The sequence below is a fragment of the Armigeres subalbatus genome, chromosome 3 (genome assembly GCF_024139115.2).
Source record: "Armigeres subalbatus isolate Guangzhou_Male chromosome 3, GZ_Asu_2, whole genome shotgun sequence".
In the NCBI taxonomy this organism is placed as follows: Eukaryota; Metazoa; Arthropoda; class Insecta; order Diptera; family Culicidae; genus Armigeres; species Armigeres subalbatus.
The window spans coordinates 422,337,527-422,364,201 of NC_085141.1; the positions used below are offsets into that span (position 1 = coordinate 422,337,527).

Here is a 26,675-nt window from a genome sequence, read left to right on the forward strand (position 1 = left end):
TAGTTTTTAATTTTGCTCTTTTAATTTTTAGTTTTTAATTTTAATTGTTTTATTTTTTATAATTAATATGCATATTAAGATAGTAATATAATATTGCGTTTTCAAGCTCATATTCTGCATTACGGGTTTGAAATGTTACGTTACATACGTTCTCCTATTTTTTGATGAGTGTGGAACAGCATGTGGTGATTATCTGGTCGTGATGATCTTGTTCTTCTTCCTGCAAGTCGCAGTAGTCGCTGCATGTTAACACTGGTTCGCAACTACTTCCGTTAATCTAAGTCCATTAGATTGTTCTTGTACAGTACTTAAACATGATCGCCCAAATTTTGTTTTGCCTGTAACAAATATTAAATAACTTATCCACTGTTCAGTTCTGTCCGAGATTGTTATTTTTTATCGTTCAGAAACTACACCTTACCTGCGCGTTTTCTTTTTAACAACTTTCAATCCGTTCGAAGTACTTCATATGCTTGATCTTCGACGCTACCTCAACCGGCTTCCGCAACCACCAGATCAGCTAGAATGTTAGGAAGAGTGGGTAGATGATTTAGACAGTTTGGTTCTGCAGGAACTATTGTTTGACGTCTGATTACAGATAGATCATTAACCGGATCGATTTTTCGAGTGCAATCTTGTATCTGCACAAAAGTTACACAATTGCCCGTCGGACGATGGGAAATATAATCGATCCAGAACTTACCTGCATATTTCCTTGCTTCAATGCCAATTTCGCATATAGGTATCAATGAAACTGTCTGCAGCTCCACATCACCATTTTCGCTCTGTAAAATGTTATGAAAAATTTAACCGGCTGGGTACAAATAAAACTACAGGCAAAACTTACCCGTGAACAGCTCCAAATTCAGGACGGAAACACTATTTACACATCTCACCAACGAAATAATTTGATTCTTGAAAACTAATTGAATCAATTTTATTCCGAAGCGCTCAGCGCTCGGAGTAAAAACTGAACTGTTTGATGCTGGAAAGTTTCACTTCGTTGACATGTTTTATGAAGCGATATCACTGATGCTGGACGTAATATTACACGGAATTCGGATTATTCAGCTATTTGGCAGGTAATTTTACGTTGCATTCACGTAACTGAAAAAAATTTTTTCGGCTAGATGTTGCGGCTATAAATGTAATAAAGCGTCAATATTGGAAAATATTACGTAAAATAACTTATTACGTCGGATTTTAATGTACGTTCCACGAGAATCCGTCGCCGCCTATTATTATATTTTTGCTGTGTAGCGTCTACTTGATGATCCAGCGGGTGCTTCTCTCCATCCATTGGTACTGCCTGGGAAACACGGGCTTGAATATATTATTAATCGTACGAACTTTTCTTTTAGGAGGAGATTCTCTACTCATCCAGTGGATTTAAGAAAAGTGTCTTTGTTTATGTAACCACCCCACCTATTTTTGGCCCTTCATACAGAAGTTTGATGAAATACATACAACCAACTATCAGGATCAGGATCTAACCGTGTGTCAGATGTGACCAGTGCTATAGGCAGGCGACTTGTTACAATTGATGATACTATCATCACCATCAATATCTACTTGATAATCCAGCAGGTAGGCTTCTATTTTTCAAATAGCACTAGTGTAGCGCAGTACTAAGAGCTTTGTTGCACGTGTAGTGAACTTTTCTTAGTTGTATTGGAATGGATTTGAATTAAGGTCACTCCTGACGGAATCCAAGTCTCAAAGTGCTCGCGTTTTCGGGGGCACACCACTCGATACGGAAGCAACGCACAACTGTCATTTTATTTTTTCACACATGCTGCTACGCAGCAAAACTAAATCAACAAGAATTACAGTTGTGCGTTGCTTATGTATCGAGTGGTGTGCCCCTGAAAACGCAAGCACTTTGAGACTTGGATTCCGTCAGAGAGACCTCAATGATATATCTACGACTCTGCTCACAAGTTTGTGTCACAAGGTTAACTGGAGATCCAGTAGTGGTTAACTGTCAGTAATTTGTGGCCGAAGAGTAATCATCCAAAACATACAATAAAAAGAGCTCAAATCCTTTCAGTGCCCAGAAGCAATTTCGTCTAGAACTATGCCCTAATCTACTGTACCAAATCTAACGGTCACGGCTAGCTGCGGGTGGCAACACCATTCATCAAATTGGACACAGCTGCTGACCACCTCTGCATTTTAGATTTCCTCACAGGTACGTGCCGTTGGTGATCCATCTTTTTGACAAATTTAATGAAAAGCAAAACAAATACAGACGCTTGACTCATAAGCAGTTGAAATAGTACGTGCCAGAGAATGGGCCAGTGAATAATTTTAAATCGCCCGGAACAGGCAACAGTTGTTTGGGTGACGAAAACTTCAACAATATTTGAAGCAAGCTTCATCGTGAGGAGTTTTTGAACTCAACAAGTGGATTCGGCTTTTTGCAATTTTGTATAAGAAACTCGCAAAATCTGTAGGTATAAAACCAGAATTGTTGGTTGGATGTCAAAAATATACGATTAAGAGATGATCATATCTATAAAGCGTTTGTACATCCATCCACGATGAGCAGGAAAACATGGCATCGGTCCAGCTTATCCATTACTCATATTCGTCGTACCGTACCCATTCCAAACGCTTCATTACGCAGCTGCTCGCGACCACAACCATTTAAATTAGCAAATTGCATATCTGATCTTTCTACGACCAACTCGACTAAAGCAACCACCAACTTCATTAAAACTATCTACCTGTCAGGGAGAGCATACACAATCCATGCAACAGAGGTTCCCGAATACAGAAACATTTCTCAAACTCACAATGGTATCAATTTAAGAATGTCTAACGTTTGGAAAACTATGGAAAGAAATAAACCATCTGTGACAATTAGGTATAAACATTTCCACAAGATTCTATTCACTCCGTGCGGTTTCAATCGTAGTAAACTGTTATTAAACATGTCTAGCCGCACCTCATCAGACACTGTGCTAAGATGGCAGTTGGTTGGCAAATTGCTACAACAACAACGACCATGCTGGCACGCGCATTCCAAATGCCTACTGCGTCCATGCCACGAATACGACACAGAAAAACAGGAAAATCTGCCACCACCTGCTCCGGAATAAATTTATCAATGAAAAATATTGCTTAGCGATCGGGGATCTCCAGATGGCTTAGTGCGCATAGGCTTTCCATCGCCAATCTAGGATGATCTTTCTGGGTTAAAGTTGATTAAAATTTCAGAATTCTTTTGAATTATATATAATACATATTATCGATTCTTTAAAGGAAAAACATACTAACTCCATATAGATAATCTTCAAGATTAATAGTGGATACATATTTATACACAATCCGAACAATCTCAAACAAGTTGAAAACAGGCCGATTTCCAACAGTATCTCCAACAGATCGCCAGTAATACTCCCACTCGCGGAAAAGGTCAAGCATGGTACAAATTAACCAACTGGTGGCCATAAATAAACAATTTTCCGACTCCAACCTAGAAAGCAACAACAAAACGTACGATCGAGAGCACGATCAGAGAAGTCATCTGCCAGCATATTATGGCCCAAACTGACTCATCTCATCAACCGGTGAAATCGTGCAGTTAATCAAATGCAACAGCAGCCACGCCACGTATGTATGACACGATTACTGTCAACATTTGGCACTACGGAATAAGAAACCCGGTGAAGCGTAACTCGAAGTGGCACATGGAGTTGCCCGGCAATTTGTGTGCGTTATGGCCTGTGGAATTCAATCTCCTCTCCATTGTCTGCATTGGTTTCCGCATGTGTTTCCAAACCAATAAAAAGTTGGGGGTAGTTAAGATTTATTTATTGCTCACAACAACAATAAATTTTCTCACTGAATTGTTACGACTTAATAAATGGGAAAACATTTGTCAATTTTGAAGCTTCTATGAAAAACCAAGATCAAACCACACATTTTGAAAATACCTCCCTTTTACCATTCTCTTCCAGTAAGTGCACCGAAAAGCCATGTCATCCGCTTAAAAAATCATCAGATTTTTACATATTCTGAATGGCAATGCAAATTCTAGGTAATGCGTACCGTATTCTGAAGAAATAAAATAGACCACATCTAGCGGTCCTTTACCTCTAACCCCGTGGAGCGGGCCGGAATACGAGCAACGAGAATGCTACAGGAAAGAAGAGGATTGCTCCTCTCCAAGGAGGCCTTGCAAATCAGATTTTAAAATACAATCAACGAATAATTATAATCAGCGAGACCATACTGACCAGAACCAAATGTGTCATGTACAAACCGCTCAAAAGACCGGTAGTCCTCTACGGACATGAATCATGGACCATGCTCGAGGAAAACTTGCAAGCACTTGAAGTACTCGAAAGATGGGTTCTTATGACCATTTTTGATGTGGAAGAAGACGGTGTGTGGCGGCGAAGAATGAACCACGAGCTCGCTCAGCTATACGGCGAACCCGGTATCCAGAAGGAAGCTAAAGCCGGATAGGTATGATCGATTTTCTTAAAACTTTGATTAATTCTGGAGAAACTACCGAACGAATTCTTGACGTTATTTTCGAAAGAATTTTAGAAGAAATTCTAGGAATTTCTTCACAAAATCCAATCGGCATTTCTCCGGAAATTCTATTGAAAATTCCAGGCTTCCTCTGGAAATTTCTTCGAGAATTCATTCTGTAAATTCTCCAGGAATTTATTCGAAAATTTATATTTAGATAGAAAAATATATCTGGGATATATCCCCCAAATTTTTTTTCCACTGCAGGAATAATTTAGAAAATTTCTCAATTATTTCCATTTAAATTTCCTCCCTTCGGAAAATCCTTCAGAAAGGCCTTCGTTAATTCACCCAGAAATTCCTTCGAAACTTCCTTATCATACAAAATTCATGCAGGAATTATTCCGGAAATTTTGTTGGAAGATTTTTTTCTGAAATTTATGAAAGAGTGGAATAGGCAATCCTAAAGAAATTTTCGAAAGGACTTCTAACGGAAATTTTCCTATGGCCTTTTCGAGGAACTCTTGAAGTAATTTTTAAATGATTTGTAACATTATTTATTAATGAATTTCTGGAGAGATTACTGAGAGATTATTTTTAGTAAATATCCGATAGAGTTGAAAAGTTTCTAATTTAATTTTCGGAGGAAATCCCAAATGTATTCCCAATTGAAATTTTGAAAGAAGTGAAATTTCAAAGGAATTCCAAAAATTTCTTCTTAGATTTTCAGAAGGGATTTCTTAAGCAATTACTGAAAGAATTTGTTTAACAAAAACCTGAAATTCCTTAAAAATATTTGAAAGAATTCCTGATTCAATTTCCGCTGGAAAAAGAATTCTCCTGAAAAGTTTTCCGTTGGAATTCCGAACAAATTTCAATGTAATTTACAAAAGAATTGTCGAAGTAATTCCTAAAGAATTTTTAAATGAATTCTCGAAGGAATCCCTAAAAGAATTTCCGAAGGAATTTTCGAGGATGTTTCGAAAGGTATTTCCGAGGACAATTAAAAAAATGAATTCCGGAAATAAATTAGAGAAAATTTTGAAAATCATTCCGAAATTCCTTTACGAATTCTTTTAAGAATTTCTTCGGAATATGTTTTGAGAATTCTGCTAGTACTTTCGAAAACTTTAGTAAGCATGTCTTGGTGTTCCTTTGAAACTTCGCTCAGGAATTTCTTCCGATCTCCAGGAATTATTTCGAAAATTCTTATAGGAACTGATTCTCTCATTAATCCGGATTGTTTTAACAACTCTTCCAGAAATACCTTTAGATCTTCGGAGATTCCTTTTGAAATTTCTCCGGAACTCCATTTCAGCATTCTTTAGGGAATCCCTCCAGAAAACCATTCAGGAACTCTTTCAGGAATCCTGCGGAAATTTCATTTAGAAATCATTTTGAGAATTTGTTCGAGAAATCTTTAGAAATTTATTACGAAATTCTTCCAGGAAATCCTTTTAAATTTCCGTTGAAAACTTATTCCTAAATTCCTTTAGGATTTCCAATTTCATCCTTCAATATTTTTTTGCCAGAATTCTTTTAACGAAATTTCCGAAATAATTCCGGCAGGCATTTTGAAAGTAATATTACATTGTTTTACTACAAGAATTTCTGAAGCAATTTACAAAGGCCAGGGCCGTATTTAGGAGGGGCTGGGGGGCGTGGCCCCAGGCGCCCACAAATCTTATGTAACAAAACCCAACTTTTGAACATTTTGGGGCCCCCACAACCTGTTGGCCCGGGGCCCCTTCCGGCTAAATCCGGCCCTGAGTCCAAGGCCTTTTGGGAGGAATACCTGGAGAATCCCTGGAGGAGTATTCAAATGATCTACTAAGGAAATTTTATAAATTATTTGTGGAGGAACTCTGGAAGATTTTCTTGAGAGATTTTAGAAGAAATTCTTGGAGGAATTTCAGAATGTATTTCAGAAGAAATTTTTGAATGAATTCGCGAAGGAATTTCCAAAGAACAACCTGAATAGGTTTTCGAAAAGAAATTTCTTTACGAATTTTTGAAGAAATTACTAAAAAAATCCTGAATGATTATTAACGGAATCCACGAAAAAAAATCAAATGGAATTTCCAAGCAAATACCTATTGGAATTTTTATATTTTTTTTTTGGATTCCTACAGAAATTCATTCGGAAATTACTTCCTAAACTCCTGCAAGAATTCCTTCAGGAATATCTGGAGGAATCCCTTCGGGAATTCTTGTTGACATTTTTACGGGAATTCCGTTGAAAATCAGGACAGTAGTAAAATAAAATACTGTTTTGAATCTGGAATTAAGGCTTCATCCCAAAAAGAAAAACCCAAAAATATCGGAATTGCATTCGATCCATCATGAAAATCTTCTTCGGATATTCTCAAGCATTCCTTAGTAATTTACTTCAGGAGTTGCTTCGAAAATTTCTCCATTATTCATCCAGGTGATATTTTATGAATTTATCCAAAAGTTCGTTCGTTTTTCGTGAAAAATACCGCAAGGAATTAATTCAAATAGTCATCCAGTCGTTCTTTCAAGCATACCTTCAAAATTCCTCCCGGAGTTCTATCGCAAATTTCTCTAAGTAATAATTCCTCAATAATTTTTTTTAAATCCTCCGAAAAAAAATCTAGAAATACCTCCAGAAATTTCTTTAGGAATTCTTTCTAAAATATCTAAAAAAATGTTCTCCGGAATTTCTTTAAGGAATTTGTTTAGCAAAATTTCAGAAATTCAGAAATTCTTCCAAGCTTTCCATACCTCCCCAGTCAACACAAGATCGTATATGATGTTACATAAGATGCTAAAGTGGAGGCGATATAGGTACTTCCCCATACAATATGTACGTATATCGCCTCCACTTTAGCATCTTATGTTGCAAAGTATACGAGTTTGTGTTGACTGGGTCGTCTGCCGTAATTCCGCCGGAATTCCTTTCAGGAAATTCCAAACGATTTTCTAAAGGATGTTTTGTATTTCTCTGTACATTCCTTCTAGAATGCACGAATGCCGTACAGCAACCCTGCAAAGTTGGTTCATTCCGCGAAATGATTTTCTTCAACCGATTTCCTCGCTGCAAGTTGCATTCAGCGGGGAATATTTCTCCATTGTTAGCTTAGCTTAGCTTGATTGACTGTACCGTGTAGTTGCTAGTCATGACTCATGATTGACCGAGAAACAACACATAATGCACAGATCACCAATACAATAATTTCTCGGGACTAGAAAGCTATTCTCACTGTACATGCTTCTGAATTTCTTTCATTCAAGACCAATAACGATGCCGGCCATGTCCTCACAGTCAATTAGGATAAGAGGCTAGAAATTAGCTCGACACTCATTGCTACAAGAGACTTTTTTATATTTCTTTATGGAAATTTTATATTTTTTGATTGCTTTTTTTTATTTTTCCTTGGAAAGTTTTTAATGTTTTGTGGAAAAAAAAATTTTGGGGAAAATTTTGAAACTGTTTATTGCAAATATTGATTTGTTTATGGAAATTTTGTATTTTTTTCATGCAACATTTTGATTTTTTCATGGAAAATTCTTCTTGTAATTTTTGCTTTTAAAAATGCTAATTTTTTTGTAGAAATTTTATAAATTGTTTATAGAAATTTTGCATTATTTGTGGGAATTATATATTTATTGAAGGGGAGTTTTTATTTTGGTCTATGTTATTTGGCCAAACAGGTTTTTTGACATCTCACTTCTCACTTCTCAATAATCATTTCTCACTTCTCACTGCAAAAGTGAGAAATGAGAAGTAAGAAATGATGAGTGAGAAGAGAGGCGTCTACCTTCTCACTTCGCTCTTATCACTTTTCACAGTGAGAAATGATTAGTGAGAAGAGAGACGGTCTCAATGCTTACTCCTTATTTCTCACTTAGGGGAAACTGGGGTAATATGCACCCCCGGGGCAAAACGACCCTTTGACGTTTTTGAGGACATTTTCGGCAATTTTTCGAGAGAACTCGCCACAGCACATGTAGGATCTCGAACTACCAGTCCAGCAGTAAACATTGTTGAAAATATGTCAGAAACACCGCCAAAAATTACAAAAGGTCGTTTTGCCCCGGGGGTGCATTTTACCCCAGTTTACCCTATCACTTCTCACTGGGAAAAGTGAGAAGAGTGATGTATAAAGACAGGCATTGCAATATCATCTGAGCACAGGATATCATCTTTATTTGTGCAAAGATATTATCCCTAATCAAAGAGCACTTTGGAAAGATATTATCATTTGAGCATTTGATGATGATCCTGATAGCCAGCGTGGTTCAGGGTTTGTTCACGGTGTTGCTACAACAAAAGTAGTGAAAAATTCTTCTCATTGATCATTTCTCACTTCTCACTGTAAAGCCATTTTCTTACGGTTCGCCATTTTCTTACGAACCATACAAATAAAAAATCATTTGTATAAAAAAATCATACAAGGGGGGAGGGAGGGTAAAAAAAATACAGAAAAAATGTTTACGTAATGTGTGTACGACCCCTTTCGGTACAACTTTTTTGTACGAGAAAAGCAAAACTTTGTTGAAGACACCAAGTTCGGAATTCCGTTACTTTTGGAGATTGTTTACGTTTTATGCTGACAACCCCTTAACCCTCTCTTTCCCACGACTTTTTAAAAGATTTCAATAGGAAGGAATCACCTATGAAAAAATGTTATGTGTTTGCTAATGTGTTTTGGCATAGCTAAAATGAGTGAAAAACTGAAAAAAATTGTTAATCAATAGTTACTTGATTGTTTCCAATAGTCTACCATTATGTTGTGTTAAATACTGCTTTTGAAAGAATTCGATGTATGTTGGAAGGTGCAAAATTTGATAAGCTCTACAGCTACCATAGGAAGGAAAGGGTTAAAAAAGATTTCATCATATTTTTTTTCATTTTCACTTCTACATTTTTTGCATGTTGTAAATAGTTTTAGATAACATTAAAATACGCTGTTTGGTGCGTCTCCATATGCTTGTATGCCTATACGTCGAACATGTACAAAGCATGTTGGCATAAACAGCAATAAATCTCCATAAGCAAGGGCGTAGCCAGAGGCCCCCTAAATGATGGTAAGATTGAACGGGGACTGGAATGAATTCCCTTAACATGTGCACTTTACAATCCAATCATATTTAGAAATAGGTGGTTGAAATTCAAAAGATTCCCAAAAACTTATTAGGGTATCCAGGATCCATAATACATATGAAAGTTCAAAACAACTCGAAACATTTCGGGGTCATAAATTCTCCTTAAAATCCTTCTAGAAGCTCCCCTGGGAACTTCTTAATTCCTCCGGGAAGTTATCTACAAATTCCTTTTGAAAATCGTTCGAAAATCCTTTTCACGTAATTGCAATTCCTTTTTATCTAGAAACCCCTCACTAAATTTTTTTAGGGAATTCATGAGGAAATTCCTAGAAGATTTTTTACTTCTTTCTAAGTTTTACTTTTAGACATTTCTTCGGCTATTCTTCCAGCAAAATCTCCGGCATTTCTTCTGGAATGTATTCGAGAGTTCCTTCAAGAATACATACGGAATTTCCTCCCGAAATTCCACCAGAAGTTTCTTCAAAAATTTATGACAGAAATTCTCCGATTTCGCTCCATAATTTCACCGCCATAAACTTAATAGCGAAATCCTCTAGGATTTCATTCTAGAATTCTTTTCGCAATTACTTCAGAATATCCTTCAAGAATTCCTCTACAAAGTTCTTTGAGAATTTCTCCAGGAGTTCGTCCAAGTATTTCCCCGGAAATTCTTCCAGGTCTTTCTCCAGGAATTCCTTCAGGTACTTCTCCTGGAATTCTGAGGAATTACTCCGGAATTTTTTCGCAGAATTGTCCTAGAATTCTTTCCGGACTTCACTCGGAATATACTCCAGAATTTCATTCGGAAATTAATTTGAGAGTTCCTCCAGGACATCTTTCATTGAATTCTTCCTGGAATTTCTTCAAAACAAACGCCCGGGAATGCATCCAGTAATTTCATCAGCAATTCATCTGGGAATACTTTCAGGATTTCATCTGGGAATTTCGGCATTAATTCCTCCTAGTATTTTATCCAGGAATTACTTCTGATATTTCTCCGAAATTCCTTCAGGAACTTCTCCAAGAATTATTTCAGGACTTCCTTGAATTCTTCCGGAAGTGCTTGTGGGAGTATCTCCGGGAGCTCCTCCTGGAGTTTTACCAACAGTTCCTTCGGGAATCCATCCAGGAACTTCACAGGGAATTCCTGGATTCGAGGTGAGCCAGCCTTGGACTGAAAACTTCCCAAATAAAGATAATAATAATATTTGAGGTTATGGCTTTCAGTCTTCTTATGCTCAAAAACGGGTTTTACGTTTTTATCCGACGTTTCGGTTACATATATTGTACCTTTATCAAGGAGTTAACTAAGTCCGGTTTTATTGTTACATTGTCTTAGCATTTCCTAATAAAACGGGACTTAGTTAACTTAGCGACTTAGAATTCCTCTGATAATTTCTACGGGAATTCCTCCGGAAATTACTCTGGGAATTCCTCTTCTGAGGTGTATCTCCCGGAGGAGTTCCCGAAGGAACTGCCGGAGGAGCTCCCGTAAGAACTCTCGAAAGAATTTCAGGAGGAACTCCTAGAAGAATTCCTAGAGGAACTCCCACAGAAACTATCGGAAGAACTTCAGGAGGAATTTCCATTTAAATTTCTGAAGAAAGCCTAAATAATTTCCTGAAATAAAAAAAGCCTGAATGAGTTTCTGGCAGAGCTACTGGTGGAATTCCCGAAGGAGCTCTCGGAGGAATTCTCGTAGGAACTTCCGGAGGAATTTCAGAAGAAACTCCCGGAAGAATTTTCAAAGGAACTCCCGGAGGAAATGTCAGTGAAACTATCAGAAGAATCCTCGGAAAAAAATCGTGGAAAATTCATCTTATAGAGAAATCTTGTCTAGCTGAAACCTTATATAGCTGGACCAAGAGGAAATTCTGGAGAATTTCCTGAAAGAATTTTCAGAGGAATCCCCGTAGAAACTGCCGATAGAACTACTGGAATGATTCTCGGAGGAAATCCTGGAGGAACTCTTGGAGGAACTGCCGGTGGAACTCCTGAAAGAATTCCCGGAGGAGTTTTTGGAGAATCTCCCAGTGGAAATCTTGATGTTTTCACCGGAGTTCTTTCAGGATTATTTTGTGAATTAATCTAGGAATTCCTCCGAAAATTTCATTGTCGGTATAATTTCTGTATAAATGTTCGGTGGAATTCCAGGAGAAATTCTTTGAAATGTTCACAAGAAATTTTTCGAAACTTTCAGGGAAATTTTACGGAATTCACACAAGAAATTCGTATTTTTTTGCAAAATTCTCAGGAATGTTTACTGGCAGTTCGGCGGAATTTCCACGGAATATTCTTAGGAACTTCACGGTGCAATTTTTCAGAATTTTTATGAGAAAAAGCACGAAGAATTATCGCAAGAATTCCTGCAGATCTTATAAAGGAGCCCGTGGAAGATTTCTTGTAGTAAATAATGGCGAAATTTTTGGATTTATTCCCGGCTAAACTTATGGTGAAATTTCTGAAGACATTGTCGAAGAAGTTACTGGAGGCATTCTTAAAAAAAATCCTGATAGAACTTCGGATAGAATGACTGGAGCAATTGTCGAAGGAATTCCTGGAGGAAGCTTGCATATTGTTTTTTTTCTGCCTATTTGATAATAAATATTATTTCAGAGCGAATTTGTTTAGAAATTCAAATATCATTATTGTTGTTTAATAAACGCACAACGCGAACGTTTCATTGTGGGCATGAATGCGTCACGTTTATTAGCGTTGCATTCTAGTACAAAACGCTGACTTCAACGCCCAGCGCAACGTGCTATTGTGATCCAGCCTTTACTGTTGGTTGTGGATTTCGTTTCAAAGTTTTTGGAACTTAGAAGGAAATAGTGCCAAGCACTTATATTCATGTGTTTTCATAAAACCACTAGAAAACTACGAATTAGAAGACCCAAAAAGTTGCGATAGCGTGTTTTAGAATGATTGATCTTAGCCTCTGGTAAAAGTGCAACTAATTCTGACAAAGCCGTAAATTCTCCTACACCGAATCAAATCAATAACTAACGATAACGAATCAATCAATAACTCAGAAACTTCGATAAGAAAATTATTTTGAGCTTTTAGTGGAATGTTTTCACCTGTCATAAGACGAGTTTATACAATCGCATTGAATTCCACCACTTAATTGTATCTTGACAGATACGTATTTCGACCTCAACAGTAAGGCCGTCATCATCCATGTTGAGGTCGAAATACGTATCTGTCAAGATACAATTAAGTGGTGGAATTCAATGGGATTGTATAAACTCGTCTTATGACAGGTCAGAAACTTCACTTAATTCTTCAAGTGAGTTATACCTGATAAAACGAAATACTTGTCATATAAATTGAGGAAAATAGTGCCAAATGCACCCAAGGGGCAGAATGGCCCAACACATGAAACCACTCGTAAAATCGTTTATACACCCAGGTTCGTTCTACACGGTTTGATTTTAGTCAATTGAGACCTTGTAACCTGCGCACTACTACTGATTTTGTTTTGTACCGCGGAAGCAATTTTTGAGCTTCTAGTCTAGTGTACGGAACGAAGGTATGGGTCAATTTTCTTACCAGTTTGTAATCCACCTACACTAAACAACACGACAACAGAACATATCCACAACTCTTCATAGTCCATGACCTGCCAATATACCCTATTTGGCAAGATCATCGTGCCAGCGCATATGAAACGCTGCAGTGTGATAGAATCTGAATTCTGAGCTGATCCATATATCTGCAGATCAAACATACATACATGCCACCGGTTAGTCGATTAAACTGTATGCCATGTGGGAGATCATCTCCAATTGCCAACATTCTCTTGTAAAACAGCCATTGCTCTCCTTATCTGATAAAACTAAGAGATAAGAGAATGACCACTGACTACTACAACTAGGACCAACATTATATCCCGAACGGAACTGTGATCAGATCAGTCGCTAGTTAAATTCCAAGCAGGCAATACCGATTTTGTGCTCTGTGCCTGACTAGCAGTATTTATTTTATAGTGCTACCTGACCGATAGTCATAGTGTATCAACGTGGTGCTACAGAGGGTGAACCGAGATAGGCCGTGTAGGAGGTAAAGTGTGGTGATAATTTCATTGGCTGGAAATAATTTGCTGAATTTTGAACCTACAGCCTCAAGCCCTCACACCCCCAAACAATGCATGACGATGCATGTAGCAATGGCAGAGTAGAGTGATGGTGATTACATGAGATCGGTAAGCAAGGAAGATGAACAGTTAAATAGTTTCCGAAAATTATTCGACTGGAGTGCTAAAGTGATCATTTAATGCTGTTCCCATGCAGGCCCATCTTTTCTATCCAAAATTCTGCATGGCGGTGGCATTCATCGCTCTGGTGGTGTGGTGACGTAGCATCCCACCATGGCCACTGAATTACTGGATCTCGGAGTTGCTGGCTTTCCGCCAGTAGTCATGGACTTTCTGTTCCGGGCCATTTCTAGCAGTCTACGTGGGATACACGCACGACACGGACACCACACAGTAGGATAAGTACTAAAACTTAGAATGTAAGTACACCTAGGATATAAGTAACACTTTAATAAACATCACCTACAGTTTTGCATGTAAAATTTATACTTTTGCTTTGGAACACGATGACTCGATTCGTCTTCTTTTTTGTTGGTTTCGCTGTACTTATTTCGAACCAGGTTTGTAGGCAGAATTGGTAAGTGGGTCAATGGGACCAGTATCAGTACACCTTCTTTCCACCTATTTTGTCTTCGTCTCATGCGACTCCCCCCTTTCCTCGGGCGGGGAGATGACAACCTTTAGCATCGAAGATACAATGAGTTAACCCCACGAACAAAATTCATAAAAAAATAAATATCAGGTGGTGTTTAAAATGTTGTGAAAGTTCAGGTTGATCGAGAAATTAATAATTTCCAACCACGTAAACCATTACAATCTAACATTAGTTATTTAGCTCCAACGAAAGGTTGAGTAAAATTCCTATATTTCCGTATGTTTTTCGTTCAATTCGCCAAGATAAACAAACAACCATGCGTTCTCCATTGATTTCTCATGAAATTTAGTCATTTTTCACCACCTTTCGAGCGTTTCGCTCTAAGCTCATTTTTATACTCGTAAAATATTTTAAATGCGTTTGAAAGTCACAAAAACCATGTAGGTAGGAGACCATTGTGAAATGTAGCTAAAGTTTTAAATTTTGCATCTGCGGGATTCGATATTCTGGTTTATGTTGATGAAAACATCGAAAAAGCTTAAGGAGTGCAAATTCAGCTGTTCTTCCTTACTCAGCACTTATGTATCTTTCTCGCACGAATGGTGTGAAACGCCTTCTATTATACACCATGTTTAGTTTTATACCAGATATTTGGCTTGAAGCTTGTACTAGAATGCGGAAACTCCGCAAAGAGGTCGTTCAAAAATGACGTCAAAATTGACAGAGGGGAGAGGGGAGGTCGAGAAATCTTAAAAAGTAATAGACGTCATATTTGAATCGCCCCCCAAATATATTGTTTGCTTCAAATCCTACACACTATTACCTGGACTGAATGAATCACAAGGTGAATCACAATTAATGTAAACGTTGTATTCATTTAAAGTTGATCAATCTTTATGATGATCAATTCGCCTTACGAAAAGATTGCACAATTGAAAACTCGAACTCGAGCTCGTATTCATAGCGGTAACGTTAAACCAATCCGTGGGAAGAAAACGCATATCTATTGGCACCTATGCCTTTGCCATGGTACGACTCGGGAGAAGAAGCAAGTGAGTACGTGCTTAGAGGATATGTCTCTGCAAGAATGGCAATTACTTAACCACATAAAGCAGCATGTCGAATGGGCACATTCGTTCTTGTTCATCTTGTTTTGCCAAGGTTTTTATTTGCTATTTACGGACAGTGTGTACGCCTCAACAATCACTACACAATCGTGTTTCATTGGAGTTTCGATGGAGTGATCGTACGATCAGCTATAATTCTTAAAACTTTTTTTTTTCATTTTTATAATGAAATATTTTTGAAATGTTCTTTGCAGTAGAGAATTAAATTTCCTGGAAAGAATTATCTTTACCGTCACTTCAAATTCATATCACACCACCCTAGTTAGGTAAATTAAACAAATCCATCAATTAATCAGTAACGGAAGATGTCATGCCAAGTATATCGAATGCGTTTTAGTCACCACCAAGTACTAATTGAAACACGCTGCATTTTCTATCCGTTACTTGTTGTAAAAGCAACGGAAAGTACTCTCTTTGCAGAATTTCAATAATTTTTGCACACTCTCTGCCATGATTACAGCGAGAGTGATATAAGGACCATTATGATTTAATTCCACTAATTGAGCTAACTTTATTGATAACTAATGACGCATACTTTTTTGCACAAAAAAAACGATTTGTTTTATCAATCACTTTTTACCACCGGTCTTGTAGGCGTCTTTCTTGACGAATGCCGGCTCAGCTACTTGAGGCTCCCTTCTGATGCGGAGATCCTATTTGTGCGAGAAAAAAACCGTTATAATTCGTGAGACTCAAACTTAAAATCTAATTACTGTTGTCCCAGCCACCAAGGCTGCCATCATCATGGCGAGTAGGATGAAGAAAAAATTTCTCATGGCTTTGGTATTTTGAAAACAGAAACCAACTAATAATGAAGTGAATACAATTAGGCCTCTCTATTTATAAGAAAAATATTCGAGCGAACCATAACTGTGGAAAATTAAGAAATTAGCTTCGACGAATTTCAATTTCCAAGCTTTAAGTGGCTAATATTTCGTCATTACTTGACACAGTTGAACAAAATTCGTCACAGCCTTTTAATTACTGTGACGGTTTTCAATGGCGCACTCGAGTTTTAGAATCACATCAATTCACCTAATGCAACGGATCTTGACCTGGAGGCAGGGATTGAACTTATCATTTCATTATCATTTAGTATTCAGCCAATAACTCATTCCAGAAGCGAAATTCCGAAAAGTGTTGTAGGGCGGACTTCTAGCGCTGATTCCCCTTTACAACTTTGTCTAAGGGTACTTTGCGCTATGTCTAATATTCACAGCGTCAAACGCTAGTATCACACAATATACCAAATGATAATAAGTGTTATTATCGCCATACTGATTTCAGAAAGTTAACTCCTAGTGTGCCGCTGTAAGCACGCTCAAAGTAGTCGATTTATTGAAAATCAACAGATTGAAAGCCGTTCGCTAAGGCGCAGTATGAACTAGTATGAAACGATAGAGTTTGGAAGGGAGGAAGGAAGACCATCTATTGGACAGTACACCATCGAAGCTAGAATCTTCTTGCCTAAAGTCCTGGTTGTGGACGTTTTGTTTAGTGGTATGGAAAATCTGTTTCAATTATGAAAATAAATTTGTCTAAAAACTTATTAATGGTGTTTTGCTTTTAAAACTTTGTGTTGAACATAAAATGCATGGCGATCAGTAAATCAAAGATTTTTGAGTCCTGCCTACCCAAAAGACAAAATATTCAATGCTATCTACCTGATCGTGACAAAAATATTGATGTTGATATGTTAAAAAATATGCTTCTGCACTAAAATCTAGAATCTGAATGTTCAGATGCTCGGAAGCTTCGTTTCAAGACACTCGAAATTATTCTTTCAAAAGGCTTGATAGCTTTCTTTTAAAAGACTCACAAGTAGAGCCGTAGCGTGGACGACCAGCGCCCTTGGCAAATCGTTTGTTGGGCGCCCCTCTTCTACAAAAAGAAATCAAATGCCTAAATTTTACATTTGGAAAACAATTTGAATCCCATACCAAAAAAAAAGTTTAATGATTTAAACATGCTTCAAATACCTAGCATTCAATATTCAGGAATGCATTGGAACCTGATACCAGAAATGCACATAGAAAAATTGAACAAAATACCCTTAAAATTATTTGAAATTTTGTGATAGTTTTTGACGCAAATAATGTAAGAAAACTTGTAGAGCCGGGTTAGAATCTCATAAAAATTGCTAAAACTTTTTACGGCCATCTCTAAAGTAGATTACGAAGAAGATGGGATTGAGATATTTTTTTTAAATTTTATTAAGCATTTAGATATTTAAAACAAATATCACGACGAAGAAAACGAGGGAAGGAAGTTCAGAATCAATCATTTTTGCGTGATGCACTAAATGAATACTTCCTCCGTGGTTTTAGTATCTGTAATCTAGTTTCGGAAATGGTTAAAACAGTAAGGATTGCTTATTTCGTTTGAAAAAAATACTAGAAATTTCATCGCACTGCTGGATCTTGTTGGGTCAATAAAATCCATCTTTAAAGGGAGTCGTTCGACGCTCAGAATCGCAATCGGGACTATTCGAATCAAGGAAAATCTAATTTTGAAGTGGGTCTAACCATGGTTTGGAACTACTATTGGACATATGTGGTTGGATTAATAAAATTCCATTCTAGGGTGAGGTGGTCGATTGCCAGAATCGCTCTCGAACCTAGTCGAATCATGAAAAAAAGTTACTCTAAAGTGGATTGGTTGAAGGCCGGAATCGCCATCGGTCCTATTCTGATCAAGAAAATTCAAATGTGGAGGAAACCTTTGGATGGTTTGGAGATGCCACTGGACCACTAGTTGAGTCAATAAAATGAGTTTGATCGGTTTTCGGAATTGGTCGGAATCGCTATTAGACCTCGTCAGATCAACTGGGTTAGTTGGTGGATGAAATCAATGAAACTTTGGATCTATTCAGATAAAAGAAAATACTATTCTGGATTGGGTATGTTGGTGGTCTGGAAAAAAATCCATTAACCTTCTTCGGATATTAGAAAAAACTTACGAATAAGATGTTGGGGTCATATTGACCCAGAAATGTAAATGCTTATAAAACAGTCAAATTTTAACCGAATTACAAAGTTTATATACCGTTCGAAAGATAAACTCATCAATGTTGTGGCTATGTGGTGATATGCTGGTTCTGGAGACAATGTCCACCGGGAAACGACTTCCACGGGAACCTTGTCGGTCATATAAGGGGAGCATAAAAATCGCTCCATATATGCCTTTCGATCGCTAATTCTTCATAGATTCTCTTAAAACGGTAATGTATGGTCCATGAGAGGGCTTCCGATGAAAGTGGCCACCCCTGGTACATGCAAGGTGCCCCCGGGGAACCCGCAGGAGGGGACATTTCCGTTTTAGCACCAAAATATGCCGTGCGGCTGCTCTTTCGTCATGATTTTCCACCAAACAAATGGTTATGCGCTTGAAATCGATAAGTGACCACATTGGCCACTCCTGGTACATGCAAGGTGCCCCCGGGGAACCCGCAGGAAGGGACATTTCCGTTTGAGCACCAAAATATGCCGTGCGGCGGCTCTGTCGTCATGAGTTTCCACAAAATAGATGATAATGCGCTCGAAATCGATAAGTGACCACATTGGCCACTCTTGGAGCCTATGAGGTGCCCTCGGGGAACCCGTAAAAGGGGACATTTCCGTTTTAACACCAAAATATGCCGTGTGGCGGCTCTTTTATCATGATTTTCCACCAAACAGATGGTCATGCGCTTGAAATCGATAAATGATCACATTGGCCACTCCTTGTATATGCAAGGTGCCCCCGGGGAACCCGTAGGAGAGGACAATTCCGTTCTGGCACCAAAATGTGCGGTGCTGCGGCTCTTTCGTCATGATTTTCCACAAAATAGATGATTATGCGCTCGAAATCGATAAGTGACCACATTGGCCACTCTTGGAGCCTATGAGGTGCCCTCGGGGAACCCGTGAAAGGGGACATTTTCGTTTTAACACCAAAATATGCCGTGCGGCAGCTCTTTCGTCATGATTTTCCACAAAATAGATAATTATGCGCTTGAAATCGATAAATGACCACATTGGCCGCTCTTGGAGTCTACCAGGGGCCCCCAGGGAACCCGTAGAATGGGATATTTCCGTTTTAACACCGAAATATGCCGAGCGGCGACTCTTTCGGTGTATTTTCGCACCAAAGAGATGGTTATTTGCTCGAAATAAATAAGTGACCACATTGGCCACTCTTGAACCTATGAGGTGCCCTTGGGGAACCCGTAGAAAGGGACATTTCCGTTTGACACCGAAATATGTCGTGCGGCGGCTCTTTCGTCATGATTTTCCACAAAATAGATGATTATGCGCTTGAAATCGATAAGTGACCACATTGGCAACGCCTGGAACCTATGAGGGGCCCCCAGGGAACCCGTAGAATGAAATATGCCGTGCGGCGACTCTTGCGGTGTGTTGTCTCATCAAAGAGATGGTTATTCAGCTCAAAAACGATAAGTGACCACATTGCCTACTCTTGGAGCCTATGAGGTGCCCTCGGGGCATCCGTAAAAGAGGACATTTCCGTTTTAACACCAACATATGTCGTGCGGCAGCTCTTTCGTCATGATTTTCAACAAAATAGATGATAATGCCAGTGAAATCGATAAGTGACCACATTGGCCACTCTTGGAACCTTACAGGGGCCCCCAGGGAACCCGCCGGAGGGGACATTTCCGTTTTAGCACCAAAATATGCCGTGCGGCGACTCTTTTGGTGTGTTTTCCCACCAATGAGACGGATATTCAGCTCGAAATCGATAATTGACCACATTGGCCACTCTTGGAACCTATGAGGTGCCCCCGGGGAACCCGTAGAAAGGGACATTTCCGTATTAGCACCAAAATATGCCGTGCGGCGGCTCTTTCATCATAATTTTCCACAGAATAGATTATTATGCGCTTGAAATCGATAAGTGACCACATTAGCCACTCTTGGAACCAATGAGATGACCACGCGGAACCCGTAGATGGTTACATTTCCGTTTTTATACCGAAATGAATAAGTGACCACATTTTCCATTTTGGAACCTATGAAGTACCGTCGTGGAGCTCATAGGAGAGGACATTTCCGTGCATACTCTTACTTAGGGTCGATGCCCACGTAGCGTGTTTTCTAGCTGCGTACACGCAAGGTACCCGGCATCAAATGTAGTCGTGCACACGTTTACGTGCAAGCAGCGTGAAAAAACTTTACGTGGACATCGGCCCTTAAAGACATGCCGTGCAGCGGCTCTTTCACTATAATTTTTCATCAAATAGTTGGTTATTCTCTTAAAATTTATCTAATATCAACCCGGGGGAACCCCAGACCCAGTTTCGGTAATTGTGGAGTGCCGTGAAGAATCCATTGAAAGTGTCTGTGCACACAAAATCTCACTCACTTTTTAGGAACTTTTCCTCAACCGAATTACTCGCAGTAAATAGCATTCGACGAAAATCTTACCCTATTGTTTCCTATTGAAAATTGGCCAGATCGGACTATGGGCTCCGAAGTTATGGCCAAAATACTAATTTCAGCAGCTGCATGAGAAAATCACTTTTCTGGCACTTATGCTCAAAATTTTAGAATGCAAATAAACAAATATGAAAAAAAGAGCTATCTACCTATTACTGCTATATTAGACTTTTCTTATATATTTCTCAACCCTTTTGAACGAACGATAAAGGCACCATCACCACTAGGTAGTTTAATCTTGTTTTTTTCTATCAAATATGTCATTCGAGGGGCCCTCCTTAGCCGTGCGGTAAGACGCGCGGCTACAAAGCAAGACCATGCTGAGGGTGGCTGGGTTCGATTCCCGGTGCCGGTCTAGGCAATTTACGGATTGGAAATTGTCTCGACTTCCCTGGGCATAAAAGTATCATCGTGTTAGCCTCATGATATACGAATGCAAAAATGGTAACTTGGCTTAGAAACCTCGCAGTTAATAACTGTGGAAGTGCTTAATGAACACTAAGCTGCGAGGCGGCTCTATCCCAGTGTGGGGATGTAATGCCAATAAGAAGAAGAAGATGTCATTCATTCTGAACTTAATATCTACAACCTACAAGGTACCCGCAGGAGTCTCGCAGAAGGAGAGATTTTTTTTATATCAAAATGTTGCGTTTTCATATCATTGTCCACGGCGATCGGTGAAAACCTCAAACTTCTATGAGTCGATATTGAAGGGACCATCGACTAATGGTAATATCGAGATGCGGAATAGAAAATCCTTATAGAGCTGTTCGAAGGAATCATCACAGTAGCCCAGAAACTATTTTTTTAATTTGACTCAGTACACAATTTCAAATGAAGAACAATTTCAAGCGCATAACCAACTTTTTGAAGATTTGTGGAAGATACAGCTGCCGCAAGCGGCACAGTACATTTGATATAACCATGAAAATGTCCTCTCCTACGGGTTCGCAGGGCATCTCAAAGATTCCAAGAGTAGACAATATCACTAATCAACTCAAAGCACATGACCATTGGTAAAAATAACAAAGAGCCACCGTACGGCATATTTTGGTGTTAAAATGGAAATGTACTCTTCTACGGGCTCCCGGGGGCACCTCATAGGTTCTAAGGGTGGACAATATGTCAATAATCGATTTCGAGGGCACCTATTTGGACGAAAATCACGACGAAAGAGCCGCCGCATGACATATGTTGGTGTAAAAATGGAAATGTCATCTTCTACGTGTTCTCCGAGGAAGCCTCATAGGTTTCAAATGTAGCCAATGTGGTCACTTATCGATTTCGAGCGCACGTCCATCTGTTTGATGGGAAAACACCAAAAGAGCCGCCGCACGGCTTATATTGGTGTAAAAATGGAAATGTCCCCTTCTACGGGTTCCCTGGGGGCCCCTCATAGGTTCCAGGCGTTTCCAATGTGGTCACTTATCGATTTCAAGCGCATAATCATCTATTTTGTGAAAAATCATGACGAAAGAGACGCTGCACGGCATATTTTCGTGCTAAAACGGAAATGTCCTCTCATACGGGTTCTCCGGGGGCACCTTGCATGTACCAGGAGTGGCCAATGTGGTCATTTAGCGATTTCAAGCGCATAACCATCTGTTTGGTGGAAAATCATGACAAAAGAGCCGCCGCACGGCATATTTTGGTGCTAAAACGGAAATGTCCCCTCCTGCGGGTTCCCCGGGGCACCTTGCATGTACCAGGAGTGGCCAATGTGGTCACTTATCGATTTCAACCGCACAACCATCTGTTTCGTGGAAAATCATGACAAAAGAGCCGCCGCACGGCATATTTTGGTGCTTAAACGGAAATGTCCCCTCCTGTGGGTTCCCCAGGGGCACCTTGTATGTACCAGGAGTGGCCAATGTGGTCACTTATCGATTTCAAGCGCATAACCATCTGTTTGGTGGAAAATCATGACAAAAGAGCCGCCGCATGGTATATTTTGGTGCTAAAACGAAAATGTCCCCTCCTGCGGGTTCCCCGGGGACACCTTGCATGTACCAGGAGTGACCACTTTCGTCGGAAGCCCTCTCATGGACCATACATTACCGTTTTAAGAGAATATATGAAGAATTAGCGATCGAATGGCATATATGGAGCGATTTTTATGCTCCCCTTATATGACCGACAAGGTCCCCGTGGAAGTCGTTTCCCGGTGGCCATTGTCTCCAGAACCAGCATATCACCACATAGCCACAAAATTGATGAGTTTATCTTTCGAACGGTATATAAACTTTGTAATTCGGTTATAATTTGACTGTTTTATAAGCATTTACATTTCTGGGTCAATATGACCCCAACATCTTATTCGTAACTTTTTTTGTGGGGTCGTTCCTGTTGCACCTTAAAATACTTTTTTCATGTCAGATGCTTCATTTCCACAAAATATTAAAAGTCAAGAAATTTCAGAACGATCGGATTATCAGGTAAAAGGTTATTCTACTTTGAAGTTTCGTTTTGGGTCATATTGACCCCAACATCTTACTAAGGTTAATATTAGAAAAAGACGTAAATTGTCCTACCAACTGTGAGGTGTATACCTGGGAGGGAGCTCTCGATACTACACTTCAAATTAATTATATACTGTCGTCATGCAACAAGTAAATTTTCAACAAAAAAAAAACAATCAACGTAGGCGCCACCTGAAAAGACTAAATTCATTTTTGTGTAAGAAAATTATTTTGAGCTTTTAGTGGAATGCTTTCACCTGTCATAAGACGAGTTTAAACAATCCCATTGAATTCCACCACTTAATTGTATCCTGACAGATACGTATTTCGACCTCAACAGTAAGGCCGTCTTCAGTGTCTTGTACTTGACTCGACTTGAAGAAAATGATCGCAGCTTACACTATTTATACTATGCGTAGGTATAATAATTTATCTAGGTACTTATCTTACTACGGTGCTTATTTCTACTCGCTTGATGCGCTTAATGCTTAGGTATAAACTTGAAGAGCCAGGAGCTACCATTTCCTTGATCTTTATTCAACAACCGCGTTTGTACCTGTCGGTAGATTTCGGTAGATTTTAGATAGTATAAATAGTGTAAGCTGCGATCATTTTCTTCAAGTCGAGTCAAGTACAAGACACTGAAGACGGCCTTACTGTTGAGGTCGAAATACGTATCTGTCAGGATACAATTAAGTGGTGGAATTCAATGGGATTGTTTAAACTCGTCTTATGACAGGTGAAAGCATTCCACTAAAAAGCTCAAAATAATTTTCTTATCAAAATGGCATCCAAGCGGAACGAGCGTAGTACTTTTATAGATTTGAAGAGGAGGATCGCAGGTATTCTTAAGGACGTGGCCTTCCTTAAGAAGTGCCAAAGGAGAGGCTGACTCCTGTCAGCCATAGGATTAAGATGGGAGCTCACATCCCAAAATCTATCAGTAAGAGGGCGGAATCGGATTTGTTGAAGTTGTCAATCAAGGGACACTATGCCAAGCTAGAGAGGTTGAACTTGGAGTGCTACAACCTGCACCTCAAGCTGGCAAAGGAGAACCAAGATTCTTTCGACATATTCCTAAAGAAGGTACAGCGGGCCGAAGAGTGTGAAGCGGACAGGAAGAGGAGACTGCACAAGAAGAAATTGACCATTCTACGAGGGAAATCAGCGACGGAAGGTAGAACGACTAACCCCACAGTACAAATGATCGAGGGATTCGTTGTTAACCGTTCGACACAGCAGTTTACGGAGGAACAATTAGCACACCTCAACAAGGGGTTAGGGTATGCGACAACCCAGAAAGCGGATCTAGAGCAGATAATCGTGGATACGGAGACAGCGATTTCACGAAATGTTGATCAACGGGACCAGAATAGTGTGAGAAACATCGTAGCAGACGCCATCAAAGCAGGACATCATGGGACATCGAACAAAGACGAGAGGAGGATTTTAAAGGAGTTAAAGGAGAAACCAGTTCACTACATGAAGGCGGACAAAGGAAACGCAGTGGTGATAATGGACAAAGAGGACTACGATGAACAGATGACGACAAAAATCAACGGAGGACCATACAGGCATTTGAGAGTGGACCCACTACCCGGACTAATCCGACTTACGGATAAAACGATAAAGGAATGCAAGACGATCATCGGAGAAGCCCGCGTTAAAATGACGAACCCTGTTTTACCAAGGATCAAAGGACTACCAAAGATACATAAGCCAGGTACAGAGATGCGAGAAATAGTTTCATCAGTGGGATCCCCTACACAAAACTTGGCCAAGTGGTTAGTCAAGGAGTTCCAGAGTATGCCGAAGCCGTTCCCCAGCAGATCAGTTGTAAACACCCAGGAGTTCACCAAGAGGATATTGGAATCAGGAAACATCGGAGAAGAGGACATCATGGTATCATTCGACGTAGCGGCATTGTTCCCAAGCGTTCCAGTGAAGGATGCTCTGAACCTTTTGGAGGATTGGCTACTAGGACAACGGACGGATACAACATGGCGAGGAAAGGTAAAGATGTATCTCAAGCTTGCAAGATTATGCATGAATGAGAACTACTTTACATTCCGTGGAAGCTTCTATAAACAAACGAAGGGTGCACCTATGGGAAATCCGCTATCACCGTTTTGTGCGAATTATTCATGGCGAATTTGGAGGACAACCTAGAGGAACAAGGAGTACTACCTGAGAAGTGGTGGAGATACGTGGACGACATTTTCAGCATCATCAACCGGAAAGATCTACCCAGGATTTTGGAAGCGATAAACAACGTGCATAAAGACATCAAATTCACCCACGAGGAGGAAAAGGAAGGTAAATTACCTTTCTTGGATCTACTGGTTATCAAGGGAACAAATGCAACATTAGACTTCGAAATCTACAGGAAGCCCACCAACACCATGAGAGTCATCCCATACACATCAAATCATTCGTATCAGCACAAAATGGCAGCTTTTCATCACATGATCCACAGGATGCAGACGATTCCCCTGAGCGAAGAAGGAAAAACGAAGGAGCTACAACACATCTTGGAAACAGCGAGGATCAATGGATACAAGGAAAGAACAATACAAGCAATCATCAACAAGAAGCAGAGGAACCTACGGAAAAACGAACTGACAACACTAACACCGATCGATGAACCGCTGAAGAGGGTATCAGTCCCCTATGATCGACACATCACCCACCAGCTACGCCATCGACTGAGGAAATTCGGCATCGATTTAGTATTCTCCAGCAGAAGCAATCAACTGAAGACACTGTTGGGCTCCACAAAGGATAGAGTAGAAATGTTAAATAAGGCCGGGGTTTATCAAATTAATTGTTCACAGTGTGATAAAGTATATGTAGGTCAAACAAAAAGATCGTTAGATGTAAGGTTCAAAGAACATATTGCAGAAGTAAGTAAGGCTAAGAGGGAAACTGATAAGGGATTAAATTATGAGTTTAGGTCTAAGGTAGCTGAACATGTATATCAGGAAAATCATTCAATTACGACATCAAACATTAAAATTTTAAGAAATGTCTCTTCTCCGTGGAAACTTGATGTTGCTGAGAGCTTGGAAATCTACCGACAGGTACAAACGCGGTTGTTGAATAAAGATCAAGGAAATGGTAGCTCCTGGCTCTTCAAGTTTATACCTAAGCATTAAGCGCATCAAGCGAGTAGAAATAAGCACCGTAGTAAGATAAGTACCTAGATAAATTATTATACCTACGCATAGTATAAATAGTGTAAGCTGCGATCATTTTCTTCAAGTCGAGTCAAGTACAAGACACTGAAGACGGCCTTACTGTTGAGGTCGAAATACGTATCTGTCAGGATACAATTAAGTGGTGGAATTCAATGGGATTGTTTAAACTCGTCTTATGACAGGTCATTTTTTGTGTTATTGTTGTTAT

General features: G+C 39.4%; 2 long non-coding RNA genes across 2 annotated transcripts; one reads left to right on the plus strand and one right to left on the minus strand.

Moving 5' to 3' along the window:
• Positions 1-13,475: 13,475 nt before the first annotated feature.
• LOC134224350 (uncharacterized) lies at positions 13,476-14,133 on the plus strand. Its single transcript, XR_009982920.1, has 3 exons — positions 13,476-13,617; positions 13,677-13,759; positions 13,848-14,133. It is a non-coding gene; the product is annotated as an uncharacterized LOC134224350 (long non-coding RNA).
• Positions 14,134-15,859: 1,726 nt separating this feature from the next.
• LOC134224349 (uncharacterized) lies at positions 15,860-16,187 on the minus strand. The gene is made up of 2 exons (XR_009982919.1): positions 16,087-16,187; positions 15,860-16,026 (listed from the first exon to the last, which is right to left on the minus strand). It is a non-coding gene; the product is annotated as an uncharacterized LOC134224349 (long non-coding RNA).
• Between the last annotated feature and the right edge of the window lie 10,488 nt (positions 16,188-26,675).